Source organism: Lactuca serriola, chromosome 7 (genome assembly GCF_051521515.1).
Source record: "Lactuca serriola cultivar US96UC23 chromosome 7, Lser_US96UC23_V15, whole genome shotgun sequence".
Lineage (NCBI taxonomy): Eukaryota > Viridiplantae > Streptophyta > Magnoliopsida > Asterales > Asteraceae > Lactuca > Lactuca serriola.
This window is the reverse complement of record NC_136414.1, coordinates 29,134,857-29,152,732: the sequence shown is the minus strand read 5'-3', so window position 1 is coordinate 29,152,732 and position 17,876 is coordinate 29,134,857.

The window sequence follows — 17,876 nt, the reverse complement described above, 5'->3', positions numbered from 1 at the left end:
ATATAAAAAGAGAGAGAAAGGAACTGTTTTTTTTTTTTCTTAATTTATCAATTGCTTTTTTTTCGTATATAAAAATATCAATTTCTTTTTGTTTAATTTTTCTTTTTATGACGATGAACACCAATTTTCATTATATATCACCTTGAATATTTATGTTTTTTTAACGGTGAAACTTTTGAATCCATTCCAATCATTTACAAATGGAAGCAACAATCTTATGACAATGTCCTTTCCAATCAGCTTTAACATTTAAAACTTTGAATCTATTCCAATACAAATGGAATCAACAATCATATGACTGTTGGGTAATCTTGACATGGGTCATAGGTTTATTGAAGTTATGAGTATGGGTAAAAGGGTAGTATTTGAATGTTTATTTAATGTTTGAATAAAGGACTTTGACCAAGTTCAAATTAAGAAAACGTGATGTATACTTGGTCACTATAGGGTGCTTTTCTTTAGGAGTGATGGCTAATTTTTAGGTTTTAGGTTGTTTATTCCCGTTGGTTTTTTGTAGGCTATTTATAGCATGTTGCTTTTGATTAATAGAGAATGGTTGAGTCGAGATTAAAGAAAAGTTTCCATCTGCTTTCTCCTTTTCTTTTCGTGTACAGCAACAACAATGAACACTTCCTTCTTTTCTTTCTTATTTTGTTCATGGGTTGTAAGGGCTGGTCCAACATTCGGTATCAGAGCCCTAGGCTCAACACGTGGGATCTTTGAAGAGGTCCTATGTGAACCTGTTGCTGTTGTGGTTCTATGTGAGCCAAAGCTCTGTGTGAGCCGAGTTCATAATCCAAGAATCTGTGTAAAGAGAGTTTTGAACAGCAATCTGGGTGAGGTGAAGCAAATCCGAGTTCAAAAGCATGAAACCTGTGTGAGTGAGTGAGTGTTGAAGATTGATCTGTGTGAAGAGAAAGTTGTGTGCTAAGAAGTGTTGTGTGCTAAGAAAGTGTTGTGTGCTCAATTCAAGTTCTGGGTGAACAAAGAAGACTTGGACCTGTGTGGTGAAGCCAATCTATGTGAAGAAGTTAGTCAAAGTGAGAAAGATCAAAAAACAAGATTTATGTGCACCTGCAAGTGTTGGTGGGTGGTTTGAAGAAAGAAAAAAAGATCGAAAATAATTTAGATCTGTGTCATCTGTGTGTGTGTGTGATCTAAATTGGTTGGTTCTGTACAAGAAGAAAGGTCAAGTTAAGGAAGATGTCAGCAACAAACCCGGGAGGATCAAGACAAGTTGTACCCATGACCAGTCAAAGTATCCTGTTGCAATTCCCCAAGTTAACAGCTACAAATTATACAAGTTGGTCGATTATAGTGGAGTCGATCTTACAAGTATACGGCTTATGGGAAGTGGTTAATCCGGAAACTGGAAAAGCGATTTGATAAGAATAAGGAAGAATTAAGAACAAACCAAAGTGAAATTCAAAAGTAACTTAATGCTTGCATGAAACTCAAAAGGCCTGAGTTCGAGATTCAGGAGTCTCCACATGAAAACAAGAAAACAAGGGAAAAAAATTCTCTGCCCCTCCTCCAGCCGTCAATGCCTCCCTATAACCCTACCCTAGCAAAAAACTAGGCTTCCTAAAATAACTCAATAATATCCAACTAAATAATTATTAACAGAAATTAAAAATATAAAACTGAAATTGACTAAACACCCCCTGCAACTTTCTTCCCTCTTCTGCGATACACCTTAGACCATCTCCCGGAACTATTCATATCAATACTCCCTCCCTGAAAATTCACCTTGTCCTCAAGGTGATGCTCCTGAAACTGATTCTTGATAAAGTCACGATCTTCCCAAGTAGCTTCTTCCTCTAGTAGCCCAACCCACTTCACCAGCCATTCAATGCTGCCCGAACTATCCCGACTCTGCAACACCTTTTCGGGCAACAACACTGTTTCAACCCCAGTAGCCAACTCTCTTGGAATATCAACCGAGACCGGCTGGTCTCCCACTGCCTTCTTAAGCTGTGAAACATGGAAAACAGGGTGAATGGCAGCAGTAACAGGTAAACCAAGTTTGTAAGCCACCTTACCTATTCTCTCCACAACCTCAAAAGGTCCATAAAAACGCGGAGCCAGCTTTTCGTTCCGTTTGTGCCCAACAGTAACCTGTCGATACGGTCGAAGCTTCAAGTACACTCGATCCCCCACCATATACTCCACATCACGATGTTTCCCATCCGCTTGAGCTTTCATCAACTGTTGAGCCCTTAGCAAATGACCCCGGAGTTCCTTGAGAACTTGATCCCTACGACTCAAGTATTCATCCACTGCGAATGTAATAGCCAACCCATGGTCATAAGAAATTAATTTGGGAGGGTCCCGTCCATACAATACTTTAAAAGGATTCATGCGAATCAACGAATGGTATGAAGTATTGTACCAATATTTTGCCCACGGCAACCATTTTACCCATTCCTTCGGCTGAGCTGATGAGAAACACCGCAAATAAGTTTCCAAACTTCGATTTACTACTTCCGTCTGACCATCCGTTTGAGGGTGGTAAGCGGTACTTCTTTTCAAAGTAGTTCCTTGTAACTTAAAGATTTCCTTCCAAAATAAACTCACGAACATCTTATCTCTGTCTGATACAATTGAACAGGGTATACCATGTAAACGTACCACCTCACGGATGAAAGTAGCCGCCACTGATGCTGCCGTGAATGGATGTTTCAGCGGAATGAAGTGGGCTGATTTGCTCAAACGATCCACTACTACAAATATAACGCTATACCCTGCTGATTTCGGCAAGCCTTCGATGAAATCCATAGATAAATCCTCCCAAATCTGGTCCGGTAACTCCAATGGTTGTAACATACCCGCTGGTGCCAAGCTTGAATGCTTATTACGTTGACAAATGGTACATTCAGCCACGAATCTTGCAACATCGCGTTTCATCCCCACCCAAAAGAACTCTCTTACGAGGCGTTGATACGTTTTTTGCATCCCCTCGTGTCCGCCGGCTACCCCTCTGTAACGCCCGCAAATATGGGCTAGTCAATTTAGAGGCAATAGGGGTCGAAAACGACTTTTCGACAAAAGATTATTTAGAATAAATAATCTTAACCAAGTTGTGGAATATGTCACAAGGTTTCCGTACATATAAGGAACGCCGAAATCCGAGTTATAACGAAGAAGTTATGGCCCGTCGAAGTTTCGCGACAGAACCGGCACGATACCGGAAAGCGTAAATAATGAATTTACGATAGAGCGAGATTTAGCCTTAGCGATCTAAACGGAAGTCGTAGAATATGTTAAACTAAGAACATCGATAAAAAGAACGCCCAAATCTGACTTCGTATGAGAAAGTTATGATTTTTCTAAGATTCGGCTTAGCAGTGCACGACCCGAAACTCGAATTTTAGTTCGAGTGGTTTTTGGCTTACGCGACCTAAATGAGAGTTGAAGATCTCATTAATAGGAACTCAACGGCAAAAAGATGGACGAAAACGGAGTTCGTATGAAGGAGTTACGAATTCTTCGCGGTCATTTAACAGTCTAAAGGCCTCCTACTGTTAAATTTGAGATCGGTCGAGAATTAGCCGACGGAGTCTAAATGAAAGTTGTAGATCTTGATTTTACCTACGCGTGGATATAAAGAACGTCGAAAACGGAGCTCGTATGCGAGAGTTATGATTTTTCTAAGTTCGAAGGCTGACACGCGATAGGGGGTGACGTGGCACCACCAGAATTGGACACATGGCACCACCAGAAGGCCACCACATGGACCAACTCGGCGAGTAGGCCCCCCCTACTCGGTGAGTAGACCAGTCAGCACCCCTATAAATAGAGGTGTCGGGCATTCACTTCTCTTCACACCTCTCCAACATTCTTTCTCTCTCTACACTCTCTCTCTAAGCCTCCTTAAGCCCCCTAAAGCCTAGGTAAACCCCCTAGCACCCGAAGGAAGCCCCGAGGCTCCCGGAGTCCCGAGAAAAGAGCCTTTCGGCTCGGGAACGCTGCTCCAGCGAAGCCCGGTTTTGCGAAAAACCCGCTGTAAGTGAGCTGTACCTACCCTATCTTTAGTATAGCTTATGTTTTAATATAGTAACATTATTAGGGACTTATAATGAGTATTTGGGCTATTATTATGAGTTATATTGAGTGTTATTTAACGCTTATATAATAATAATAATAATAATAGCTAGACTATTAGTTTGTCGCGGTTATCGTTAGACTAAACCCTAGTAGTATTGATACTAGGTTTTCTCGAAGGAAATTGTTTTGAGAGTATCGAAGCGCTGTCCGAGTGCTGAGTCACCACCTACTCCGGTGAGTGCATAGTTACTTTCATCTTACACATAAATATGAAGTATTTTATTATAAATTTACATGCTAGGTGTGCATATTGTCTAAATACTTGCTGTCTATGCTGGTGAAAGATTTTTATACATGTTTTAAATGATGTAAACTGTATAAAGTATTTTATATCTACAAGATATGTTGGGTAAAACATGGGTAGATGAATGATGACGGATAAAAGCTGAAATAGAGGAACATTAGTAGTACGGACCTAGTGCCCTATAGGTATACATTGGCAGCAGTGGACCTAGTACCCTATAGATGGGCACTGGCAGCTGCGCTCCAAGGATAGTATCGGCAGCTGCGCCTAATAGGGAGCCTTATGACCATGACAGTAGTGTTTAAAGGTCAATACCGGCAGAAGCGCCTCATAGAAAATGTCCTAATTCTGGCAGCTGAGCCTAAGTGACAATAATAGCAGCTGCGCTTGACCAATGTGTCATTGGCAACAATGGACTTCATGTTGTTTCCTTATGATGATCCTTAGGAATGAATGAATGAGAAATAGCTGATTCTTAGGGTAGATCTTTAAGAATAAAGAAGATAATGGGGATGGGTAATTGGGTTGATTGTTTGATTGTTTAAACATAATAATTATATTATTGTGGGTTGAAAACCCTATGTACTCACCAGGTTTCCCAACCTGACCCACTCAGTTTATTTATATCACAGGTGTTGATATGAAGTGACATTACACTGAGAGATTTAAAGAGATGTAGATCACTAGTGTAAAAAAAAATTGTAAGTTCTGTTTATGCTTATGTTTCTGTATTAACGATGACATCCCAAACGTTTTAAAATGAAATAAATACGTTTCTTCGAAAATGTTTTAATAACGTATTTACCATGTTTTTCTGGGAACAAATTCCGCAACATTTTTATAAAATGAAGTACTCTGATTTTTATAAAGCATAAACAACATCGGTCTTTTCTGGCCGTGAAAATGGGGATGTCACACCCTCCATGACATTCTTGACAAAGCAGCAACACCCATTTGGATGCTCGGGGAATGACTAGACGACCCTTGTATCGCACGTGCCCTTGATCGATGCTATACCCGGGCAATTCCTCACCTGAAGTCTCTAATTTTTTTTGTATCTCCTCCAACTTAGGTTCATTGAGCAAATCAGCCAAGAGCTCACTACCATGACTTACCTGTGAAATTGTAAGTTCTGCTAACTTGACACCTTCTCCTCGCCTGAACAACGCATCGGCTGCCCCATTTTCCTTTCCCGTCCGATATAAAATTTCAAAATCGAAACCGGAAAGCTTTGAGACCCATCGCTGATGCTCACCCGCCACTACTCGTTGTTCTAAAAGATACTTTAGGCTTTTTTGATCGGTTATTATCGTGAACCGGCGTCCCAACAAGTAGGGTCTCCATTTTTGTACCGCCATTACAATAGCCATTAGTTCTTGTTCGTACACCGAATTGAGTTGTGCCCGGTTGCCTAAGACTTGGCTAAAATAAGCCACGGGCTTATTTTGTTGCATAAGAACTGCCCCGACTCCGAACCCTGAAGCGTCTGTCTTTATTGTAAAAGCTTTAGTAAAATCCGGTAACGCTAACACAGGCACTTGTGTCATCGCTTTTTGAAGTTGCTGGAATGCTTGTGATGCTTCCTCTCCCCAAAGAAATTTGTCTTTATTGAGTAAGTCGGTCAACGGTCTCGCGATCCTGCCATACCCCTGCACAAATTTTCGATAATACCCGGTTAGTCCCAAAAAACCTCGCAGTTCTCTGATCGTTTTAGGTACTGGCCATCCTAACATTGCCGAATTTTTGCTAGGATCAGCTGCTACGCCCTCACTGGTCACCACGTGACCCAAATAGTCAACTTGAGCTTGACCGAAGACACACTTTTTTCTATTGCAAAATAACTTCTCGTTTCGCAAGCATTCAAACACCACCTTTAAATGTTGTTGATGATCGGCTAAAGTTCGACTGTACACGAGAATATCATCAAAGAAAACTAAGACGAACTTACGTAAATAGGGACGAAAGACCTTATTCATGAGAGATTGAAATGTTGACGGAGCGTTTGTGAGCCCGAAGGGCATTACTAGAAATTCGTAATGCCCTTCGTGAGTTCGAAAGGCCGTTTTTGGCACGTCTTCCCATTTCATCCGGATTTGGTGGTAACCCGATTTCAAGTCCAATTTTGTAAAAATTGTTGCTCCGTGAAGTTCGTCTAGTAACTCGTCAATGACCGGGATTGGGAACTTATCCAACACCGTAGATTTGTTTAATGCTCGGTAGTCTACACAGAAACGCCAGCTTCCATCTTTTTTCTTGACTAGAAGGACCGGGCTTGAGAACGGGCTAGAGCTCGGCCGTATGACTCCGGCAGTCAGCATCTCTTCCACCATTCACTCTATCTCGTTTTTCTGTAGTTGTGGGTAGCGGTATGGTCGCACATTAATGGGTTCGATGTCGTTTTTTAACGTGATGGCATGTTCGTGACCTCGAGGGGGTGGCAACCCTGTCGGCAACTCAAATACATCCGCGAATGCCTTCAACAGGCCTTCTAGTTCCAGGTGAGTGCGGTCCTCCTTATGGTCGTTGGCTTCCAGTTGTCGTACCGCAATCAAGAACCCTTGGCTAACCTGGGTTATACCCCTCACTAACGATTGTAGGGACGACTCTGATCGGTTCAACCCCGGTTCACCTTGTAGAGTCACCTTACGACCCTTATCCTTAAATGTCATGGTTAGCTCGCGCCAATTATTCCGTGTGTCGCCTAGTTTTTGCAGCCACGCGATACCCAATATGACGTCCGTGCTTCCCAATTCCAGCGGGTAAAAATCGTGAGTCAAGTCATAACCGGGCAGCGATAGTAGCACATTTTTACAAATCCCAATGCTTCAATCTACACCTCCGTTGCCCAACCTAATCTCCTTCTCGCGCGTGCCTGAAATGGACAACCCTAATGGCTGGACCAGCCATAATGATAAGAAATTGTGGGTTGCTCCACTGTCAATGAGTACCACTACCTCGCGTTGTCCGATGGTACCCCGTAGCTTCATAGTGTGTGGTGCGGTCAATCCGGCGACCGAACTAGCAGATACCGCCATCATGTCTAAGTGTGTGTGTTCTCCCGGCTCTGTCTCTTCATCTTCCTCTTCTTCCCCTTCTTCATCACCCACCAACAACACCTGAAGGGTTTTCTCTGGGCAGCGATGACCTGGACCGAACTTCCCGTCGCAGCGAAAACATAACCCTTTGGCTTTCTTGTCTGCAAATTCCGTGTCGGTCATTCGACGGAAGGGGGTGCGGATTGCTGTGGTTTTAACCGCGCCCAGCGGGCGGTTCACATTGACTTTTGTACTTCCTTTGTCTGACCCTGTGATTGTTCCAATTCCATTCTCATCTACCACAAGTGCCATTTTCATCGCCTGTCCCAATCCATGTGGTTGCAAGATCCGAACCGACTTGCGCAAGTCCCGTTTCAACCCCTTGATGAAAGTCCCCTCCAAAATTGACTCCTGGATGCCCTCCAGGTGTGCAGCCATCTGTTCAAAACGCCCCACGTATTCACGGGCTGATCCTATCTGTCGTATGTTCAAAAATTGTTCTTGCAAACTACCCTCCTGTGACGTCTGGAAACGTTCCAGCAACCTATTCTTTAAATCTTCCCAACACCGGAAAGGCATCCGATTATCACTCCATCTATACCATGCCAGTGCCGACCCTTCCAAACATAGGGCCGCTGCACGTAGTCTCTCACCCAACGTTGCCAACCATTGCATATCAAAGAAACGTTCCGCTTTGTAAACCCACCCGTAAACATCTTCCCCTTCAAACAGCGGCATCTTGAGTTTTCTCAATCTATAATCAATGTTTGGGACCCATCCCCCTCCATGTCCTAGGTTAGACCCAAAGCATGGTCCCATTCGAATGGGTTGTGTGACCGGTTGTTCCTCGGTTCCCCAGCCCTCCCCCATATGTGCTCGGAATTTGGTGTTGCTTGACCCAAATTTTGGACGCATGTTGTGCAGCGGAACCGGATACCCTGTTCGTCGTATAAAAGCGATGACATGGTCAAGGGCGGTTGCATGTAGATGATAGGGGTTTGTGGCCATCCTCCTGTTCCTGGGCGTTGGTGATTTGGAGGTGGCATCGAAAAGTTCAGGGGTGGCAGCGATTGAATAATCGGTCGGCCTGTGGTGATGGGTGGTGGTAATGATTGGATGATTGGCGGCAGCTGCGTGACGGGCGGCGGTCCTGTAGCGGTGGCGGGTGGCGGTTGGGTGGCAGGTTGGGCCACCTTAATTAGGAGTGCCATAACTTTTGCATGGCGCTGATCAGCTAAGGTTTGGCGCTTCTCTGATTCGGTCCTGATCTCTATTAATTCCGCCTCCATCTTCTCCATCCGATCCCATGATGAACTCTCTTCAAAGACTGAATCTTTATTCAAATTACGGGCAGCGGTATCAGATCTGGTGTCGGGTTTCGGCATCGTGCAGGAAGGTGAACAGTAAAACGACGTGAACAATGTTTCAATGAACAGTAACGAGGTGAACAGTACTCCAGGAAAGTGCTCTGGTACCAATTTGATAAGAACAGGGAAGAATTAAGAACAAACCAAAGTGAAATTCAAAAGTAACTTAATGCTTGCATGAAACTCGAAAGGCTTGAGTTCGAGATTCAGGAGTCTCCACATGAAAACAAGAAAACAAGGGAAAAAAAATTCTCTGCCCCTCCTCTAGCCGTCAATGCCTCGCTATAACCCTACCCTAGCAAAAAACTAGGCTTCCTAAAATAACTCAATAATATCCAACTAAATAATTATTAACAGGAATTAAAAATATAAAACTGAAATTGACTAAACACCCCCTGCAACTTTCTTCCCTCTTCTGCGATACACCTTAGACCATCTCCCGGAACGATTCATATCACGATTGAGGAAAAATCTGATGGCAAGAGCATTTGTGTTTCAAACCCTACCTGAAGATATATTGCTTCAAGTGGCTAAGCATAAGGATGCAAAAGATGTGTGGGAAGCGCTTCGTGTGCGGTATTTGGGAGCCAAAAGAGTTCAAAAGGCAAGACTTCAAACACTTAGAACCGAGCTGGAGATGTTGAAGATGAAAGAGGGTGACACGATTGATGAGTTTCCGGGGAAACTTAGTGAGATTGCATCCAAATTCAAGAGTCTTGGATCTAGCTTAGAGGATGAGATAGTGGTAAGAAATCTATTAAATTCGGTTCCTAAGAAATTTTTGTAGATTATTGCGTCTGTTGAGCAATACTCAAAGATAGAGGACATGTCACTTGAGGAAGCGGATGAGATAGTGGTAAGAAAACTATTAAATTCGGTTCCTAAGAAATTTTTGTAGATTGTTGCATCTATTGAGCAATACTCAGATATAGAGGACATGTCACTTGAGGAAGCTGTGGGAAGGTTGAAGGCATATGAAGAGAGAATCAAGGTTCTTGATGAAGATGAGAATGATCAAAACAAACTTTTACTGTCAAAAGAGGAATGGCAAGAGAGAACCAAGCGTGGTAACTTTAGTCAAGATCAATCTGGACAAGGAAGAGGTCAGGGTCAAGGAAGAGGTCGAGATGGCCAATTCAAAAGCTATGAAGATCGAAGGGAGCAAGGTATGTATCGAGATAAGCGACATATTAAATGTTATGATTGTCAAGAATATGGACATTATGCAGCTGAGTGTCCTAAAAAGGAATTAAAAGATGAAGAAGTTCACTTGACTAAAGATGATAATGAGTCAACAGCACTGCTTTGAAGAATCAAATTCATGTCAAGCTTAAGGGGTTGAGTGTTGGGTAATCTTGACATGGGTCATGGGTTTATTGAAGTTATGGGTATGGGTAAAAGGGTAGTATTTGATTGTTTATTTAATGTTTGAATAAAGGACTTTGACCAAGTTCAAATTGAGAAAACGTGATGCATACTTGGTCACTGTAGGATGCTTTTCTTTAGGAGTAATGGCTAGTTTTTAGGCTTTAGGTTGTTTATTCCCGTTTGTTTTTTGTAGGCTATTTATATTTATAGCCTGTTGCTTTTGATTAATAGAGAGTGGTTGAGTCGAGATTAAAGAAAAGTTTACATCTGCTTTCTCTTTTTCTTTTCGTGTACAGCAACAACATGGAACACTTCCTTCTTTTCTTTCTTATTTTGTTCAGGGGCTGTAGGGGCTGGTCCAACAATGACAATATACTTTCCAATCAGCTTTTAACATATTGACAGTTTGATTCAAAACATAAAAACCTTATTTAGTAGTCAAATGAAATCAGCAGATGAGACAAATGAAATTAGCAATATAATCAACAAATTATAAAAAAAAAAAAATTGAAACACATGAAAATCAACTATATGATCATCATATTAAACCCATATCAGATAGATAATCCCTGATTTTAGGTGATGAATCGTCTAAGATATAGGTTGCTTATAACTCCATAAATCAAGGTGTAGATTGATAATTTTCATATCAGATAGATATGGGTTTAATACATCACATTATGAACATACTAAAACAACATAATAATCAAATACCTTATGAACCGATTAAAAAAATAAATTCATAAAAATAAGACAAATGATATCAACAAGATAACCAAAATGTCCTTAAAAGAGATGAGTCATAAGACTTATTAATCAATTAATCAAGAATATAATCAAACTTGTAAGATGTTTTATTCTTTAAGTCTGATGACTAAACAGATGAAATCAACAATAACTAAAGCAGTGGCGACAGGGGAAGTACCTGCAGTGGCCGGCGAGAGGCGAAAAAGGACCGCAACCAGCAACCTGCGAAGAAGGAGCGGCGAATAGTGATGAAAGAACGGGATTTTTGAAAGCCGATTAGGAAGGATGTTGGCTTAAGCCGTTTCAAAAAAAAATTCACTCTTCATATTTTTTTTCTAATTTAACAATAGGGGTATAATTGGAAAACTAATTTTCTATTAAGTGGAAAGATAAAATAAAAAAATGGATATATCAGCTCCCATATCATGATTTAGTTAAGTTGGAAGTTAGATTTATTTGTATAAATGTTTAGTAAAAATTAGTTACAAGCTTCCATATAAAATTAATAAAAGTTTAGATTTAACTAAAAACTCAGGAAAAAAAACTTCATGTTTCTAAAAGCTACTTAATTCAAGTAGCATTAATTTTGAATAAAAACAATTTAAAAATAAAAGTTTGTTGTTCGTTTATCTTATCGGCTACATAAAACTTTTTTATTTTATATATATAAAATAAAAGCTTTAAGACTATATTCTCAAACTAAGCTTTGATTTAATGAGTTTTTTTTAACGTCTAAAAAAATTGTTGTCAAACATGCTTATTATGTTTTTTCTTTTCTTTTTTTGGCGTGTTCGGCAAAACTAGCTGGTAGTGGGTAACGGTTAGCGGATAGTGTTTGATTTTGGAGCATTTTGTTGAAAGTTACTCCGTGTAGCTTTTGATTTTGGAGCGTTTTGTTTATAATAAAACTAGTAATTCAGGGGTTGTTATGCCCTTTTTGTTTTATTGATTCCAAGAATTCACGTCAATACAATCGATGGTATTTATACAAATGGCTAAACAAGGATAACTATAGAATAACTTAGGATAACTACTAGAAGATAAACATACAAATAAGATAAACATATGGAAATTCAAAATCCTTCACTCCCCCTCAAGGTGGATCGTGAAGATCACGAACGCCCAACTTGCCAAGTAAGAAACCAAACTGTGTCGCGCCAAGAGGTTTGGTAAAGATGTCAGCAACTTGATCATATGTACGGATATAACATGGCTGAATATGCTTGGATTCGACTCGTTCACACACAAAATAACAATCCATTTCGACATGTTTGGTGCGTTCATGGAAAACCGGGTTATTTGCAATATGTCTATCTGCCTGATTGTCACAATAAAGCGGTGTAGCCCCTTGTTGAGGAGCTTTCAGATCATGTAAGAGCCAGCGTAGCCATAAGACCTCACTAACAGTGGTAGCCATGGCTCGATACTCAGCCTCCGTCGAGGACTTGGAAACCACAGATTGCTTTTTAGTTTTCCAAGAAATGGGAGCACCTCCCAATGTAATGAAGTAACCAGTTTTAGAGCGTCTAGTGAGAGGACATCCAAGCCAATATGAGTCGCAATAGGCCTATAAACGTAGATCACCATTAGAGAGCAAAAAAATCCCTTGACCCAGTGTAGCTTTTAAATAACGAAGTATACGATGCGCAGCATCAAGATGAAACTGTCGAGGTGATGCGACAAATTGACGCAAAGTATTTACTGCAAGGGTGATGTCGGGACAAGTGACTTGGAGATATAAAAGCCGACCAATAAGTTATCGGTATTGCCCTGCATCAATGAGAGGACTATCCTTTGCGTCATCAAGACGAATGTTTTGTTCCATTGGAAAAGAGCTGGGACGGCAGCCTTGAAGTCCACTATCAGCAAGAATATCTAGTGTATATTTTCTTTGACTTAGAACCATGCCGTCAGATGTCCTGGAAACCTCAATACCAAGGAAATACTTTAATGTCCCCAAATCTTTGATACTGAATTTTCTATCCAAATAAGTCTTTATCGTGGCAATTCAATCGGTGTCATTTCCAAGTAGTATAACATCGTCAACATATATAAGGGCAGCAACAAAGGTGGTACCTTTCTCGAGAATAAAAAGAGAATGATTCGCCTTAGAGTGCCTAAAACCAACAGCCAACAATGCCTCTGTGAATTTGTTATACCAATTACGAGACGCTTGACGCAAACCGTACAGCGACTTGTGAAGCTTGCATACTCTATTGTCTTCGGCTTTAGAAAATCCTTTAGGTATCTTCATATACACTTCCTCTATGAGATCCCCATGCAAAAACGTGTTGTTTACGTCTAGTTGATGAATAGACCACTTTCTTTGAACCGCTACAGCTAGAATAGTTCTAACAGTAACAAGTTTTGCAACCGGAGCAAATGTTTCATGGAAATCAATACCTTCCACTTGAGTGAAACCCTTAGCCACTAGTCGTGCTTTATAGCGCTCAACTTCTCCTAAAGGCCTATATTTGATCTTGTAAACCCACTTCGAGTCAATAGCTTTCTTGCCAGGTGGTAGCGTTGTTAATGTCCAAGTGTGATTTTGTTCAAGAGCAGTGATCTCATTCTGCATTGCTTATCTCCAATTCGGATTTTTAATGGCTTGTGAAAAATGTTTAGGCTCATCTTGTGTAGAGATAGCCATTAAGAAATCTTTGTGTTCATTAGTAAAATTTTGATATGTAACAAAGTGAGAGAGAGGATGTACCGTCGAGGTTGTTGAAGTGGCGTTGGGAAGAGAATGGTCGCTGGAAGGAGGCAAGTTGACTTCATTATCACTGAACCTTTGTGGTTTCGTTTTAATTCGATCAGGTTTATGTTGTTGAATAACTTCAGTGTTGATGGAAGAATCTTGATCTTGTGTCGGCGTGAAAACTGGGCTGCTTGTTGGATTAGTTTGTGGCCCATCATTGGAAGAAGTGGGCTGCTGATTTTCGATGTTATTGGATTGCCACTGGTCAGAATTTTCTGCTTTAGTGGGCGGTAATGGGAGTGGGTCAGTCACGGCAGTCCAATTATCATCAACATGTAGCTCTCGATGCTTGCTGGTGGTATTTTGGTTTGTGACTTGAAATGGAAAATTGCATTCAAAGAACCGGACATCTCGTGAGACGATTACTTTCTTTTATCTTAAATCATACACTAGATAACCCTTCTGTCGTTGTGGATATCCAACAAAAACACAAGACCTCCCTCTTTCTTCAAACTTATCCTTTCCCATTTTGTTATCCTTTATATAAACTAAACAACCAAACACCCTTATGTGATCATAATTTGGTGGGTGACCAAGTAATATCTCGTATGGTGTTTTGTTTTGGATTGTTCTTGACGGAAGCCTATTTATTATGTAAGTAGCGGTCAACACACACTCACCCCAAAACTCAATAGGTAAGTTAGCCTCAAACCTTAAAGCTCTTGCAATCTCTAATAAATGTATGTGCTTTCTCTCAACAACCCCATTTTGTTATGGGGTGTGGATGCATGATGTTTCGAGAGCTATCCCATTATCTTCATAAAATTTCATCATATGGTTTTGGGACAAACTCACCACCATTATCACTTCTAATTCTTTTAATTCTCTTTCCAGATTGTGTACTAATCATATTGTAAAATGCTATTAAGTTGGAACTTGCATCTGACTTATTTTTTATTAAGTACACCCATGTAAATCTACTGTAGTCATCATCAATTGTTAAAAAAATAATGAGCACCAGACATTGAAGGTACACGATATCCTCCCCATATATCACAGTGGATTAAATAAAAACAAGCAATGGTTTTAATAGAACTATTTGCAAAAGGAAGTCGATTTTGTTTTGCCCGTAAACATGAATCACAATTTTCTATACTAACTATGCTACCTATCGAATGAATGTGTTGAAGTCTAATTTTTGATGCATGCACCAATCTTTTATGCCAAATTTCCGAGTCGATCTTTACTGTGTGACATCCCCATTTTCACGGCCAGAAAATACCGATTTTTGTTTATGCCTTATAAAAGTCAGAGTACTTCTTTTCATAAAAATGTTGCGGAATTTGTTCCCAGAAAAACACGATAAATACGTTATTAAAACATTTTCGAAGAAACGTATTTTATTCATTTTAAAACATTTGGGATGTCATTGTCAATACAGAAACATAAGCATAAACAGAACTTACTTTTATTTACACTAGTGATCTACATCTCTTTAATCTCTCAGTGTAATGTGACTTCATATCAACACCTGTGATATAAATAAACTGAGTGGGTCAGGTTGGGAAACCTGGTGAGTACATAGGGCTTTCAACCCACAATAATATAATTATTATGTTTAAACAATCGAACAATCAACCCAATTACCCATCCTCATTATCTTCTTTAGTCTTAAGGATCTACCCTAAGAATCAGCTATTCCTCGTTCATTCATTCCTAAGGATCATCCTAAGGAATCGGCACGAAGTCCATCGTTGCCACGGTTTACACAATGGGCACTAAGTCTGCATAGTCGTCAGGGCTTAAGCACTAAGTCTGCATAGTCGCCAGGGTTTAGGCACTAAGTCTGCATAGTCGTCAGGGTTTAGGCATCAAGTCTGCATGATCACCAAGGTTTAGGCATCAAGTCTGCATGATCACCAAGGTTTAGGCATCAAGTCTGCATGATCACCAAGGTTTAGGCACCAAGTCTACATGGACGCCAGGGTTTAGAGTACACCGGGTGAACACATCGTTCACAACACCTACAGGTTGCGAGCCTGCTAGTGTTCCACTGGACTGTCTAGAATAGTCTGTAATTGTCATCCATACTCTGTTGAATGACGGGGCCATCATTTGGGAAAGGCTTCTCACATCGTCCACCTCTCACCCTCACCTCGTGGTCTATAAAACCTCTCAACTCATATTCCATCTTTTACATCTACCCATGTTTTACCCAACATTATCGTAGATATAAAATACATATACATTTTAAATCATTTAAAACATGTATAAAATCGTTCATCTAGCATAGACAACAAGTACTCAGATAATATGCACACATAGCACATAATTTATATAAAATACTTCATATCTATGTGTAAGATGAAAGTAACTACGCACTTACTTGATTAGGTGGTGATTCCGAACTTAGACAGCACTTCGTTATCTCAAAACAATTTTCCTCGACAAAACCTAGTATCAATACCACTAGGGTTTAGTTTTTAACGTTAACCGCGACGAATTAATAGTCTAGCTATTATTACTATTATATAAGCGTTAAATAACACTCAATATAACTCATAATAATAACCCAAATAATTATTTTATGGTTCTAATAATGTTACTATAATTAAATAAAAGCTATATTAAATATAGTATAAGCGTAGCTCACTTACAGCGGGTTTTTATTAAAAATCGGGCTTCGCTGGAGCAGCGTTTCCGAGCCGAAAGCTTTTCTTCTCGGAGCCGTCGGGCGCTCCGGGGCTTTCTTCTCGTGATAGGGAGGGGTTTAGGAAGGCTAGAGAGAAGTTAGAGAGAGAAAGAAATGCTTATGGTGTGAAGAAATAATGAAGGGTTCACCCTTTATTTATAGGGATTTTATAGTAAAGTATCCACTAAGTTTCGTCCGTATATTCCGCGTATGAGCTCCATTTTCTACGTTCTTTATATCCACGCGTTGGTATTTACGAGGACTACAACTTTCATTTAGACCTCGTCGGCTAATTCTCCTTCTATCTCAGATTTACAAAAACGGTATCGTATTTATCGCGCTCGAAGAGTAGCGACTAAGCTTCATCCATATCTTTCGCATACGAACTCCGTTTCCAACTTTATTTATATCCACGCGTTGGTATTTATGAGTACTACAACTTTTATTTAGACCCCGTTGGCTAATTCTCATTCTATCTCGGATTTATAAAACTGTATCGAATTTATCGCGCTCGAAGAGTAGCGACTAAGCTTCGTCCATAACTTTTGCATACGAGCTCCGTTTTTTACTGTCTTTTTATCGTTTAACTCCTATTAATGATATCTTCATTTCTCGTTTAGATTATTTTGGCTCAAAATCGACCGATCTAAAATTCGAATTTTTGGGTTGTGCACTGCTATGCTAAATCTTAGAAAAATCATAACTTCCTCATACGAAGTCAGATTTGGGCGTTCTTTTTATGGACACTCTCGGTTTAACATTTTCTACGACTTTTGTTTAGATCGATAAGGATAAAAGTCGCTCTATCGTAAATTCACTATTTACCCTTTCCGATGTCGTGCCGGTTCCGTCGCGAAACTTCAACGGGTCATAACTTCTTCGTTATAACTCGGATTTCGGCGCTCTTTATATGTACGGAAACCTTGTAACATATAATACAACTTGGTTAAGATTATTTATTCTAAATAATCTTTTTCCAAAAATTCGTTTTTGACCCCTATTATCTCTAAATTGACTAGCCCGGATCTACGGGCGTTACATATTGCCATCGCTGCAATTCTCTTATCCGTCCCTTCCATGTTGTAAAGACCATTCTCACATTTCCCCATGCCAATCAACTTCCTCGAGGGTAAGTCCTGTATAAAACAAAAATCCGGAAAGAATGTCACAAAACAATTAAGGTTTTTTGTAATTCTACTAACTGACAACAAGTTGCATTTAAATTTTGGTATATATAGGACATCATTAATTTTCATGTCGTTTGGCAAGAGAACACTTACAAATCCTTTGACAAGGACATTCTCTCTATTCGGTATATTGACTGGAGTTCCATCTTTCGTTTCCTTTAGACTCGCCAAAACGGAGTTACTGCATGCAATGTGTTCGGTTGCTCCCGAGTCAATGATCTAAGGTGTGTTAAAGTTAAACTAACTAGCCATGTTGACTTCTAGATTTAGTGTATCTCCTAGTTGTTTTATCAATTTTGTGTATCGATCAAAAGTAAGACCTGGTATAGGGCGAGTCTCCATATCCACAGCAGCTGCCTTCGGCTTTGGCTTTAACGGTTTTCGTTGATCTCCGGTTTGCTTACTTTGGCGGGGATCCCACCGATCCGGGT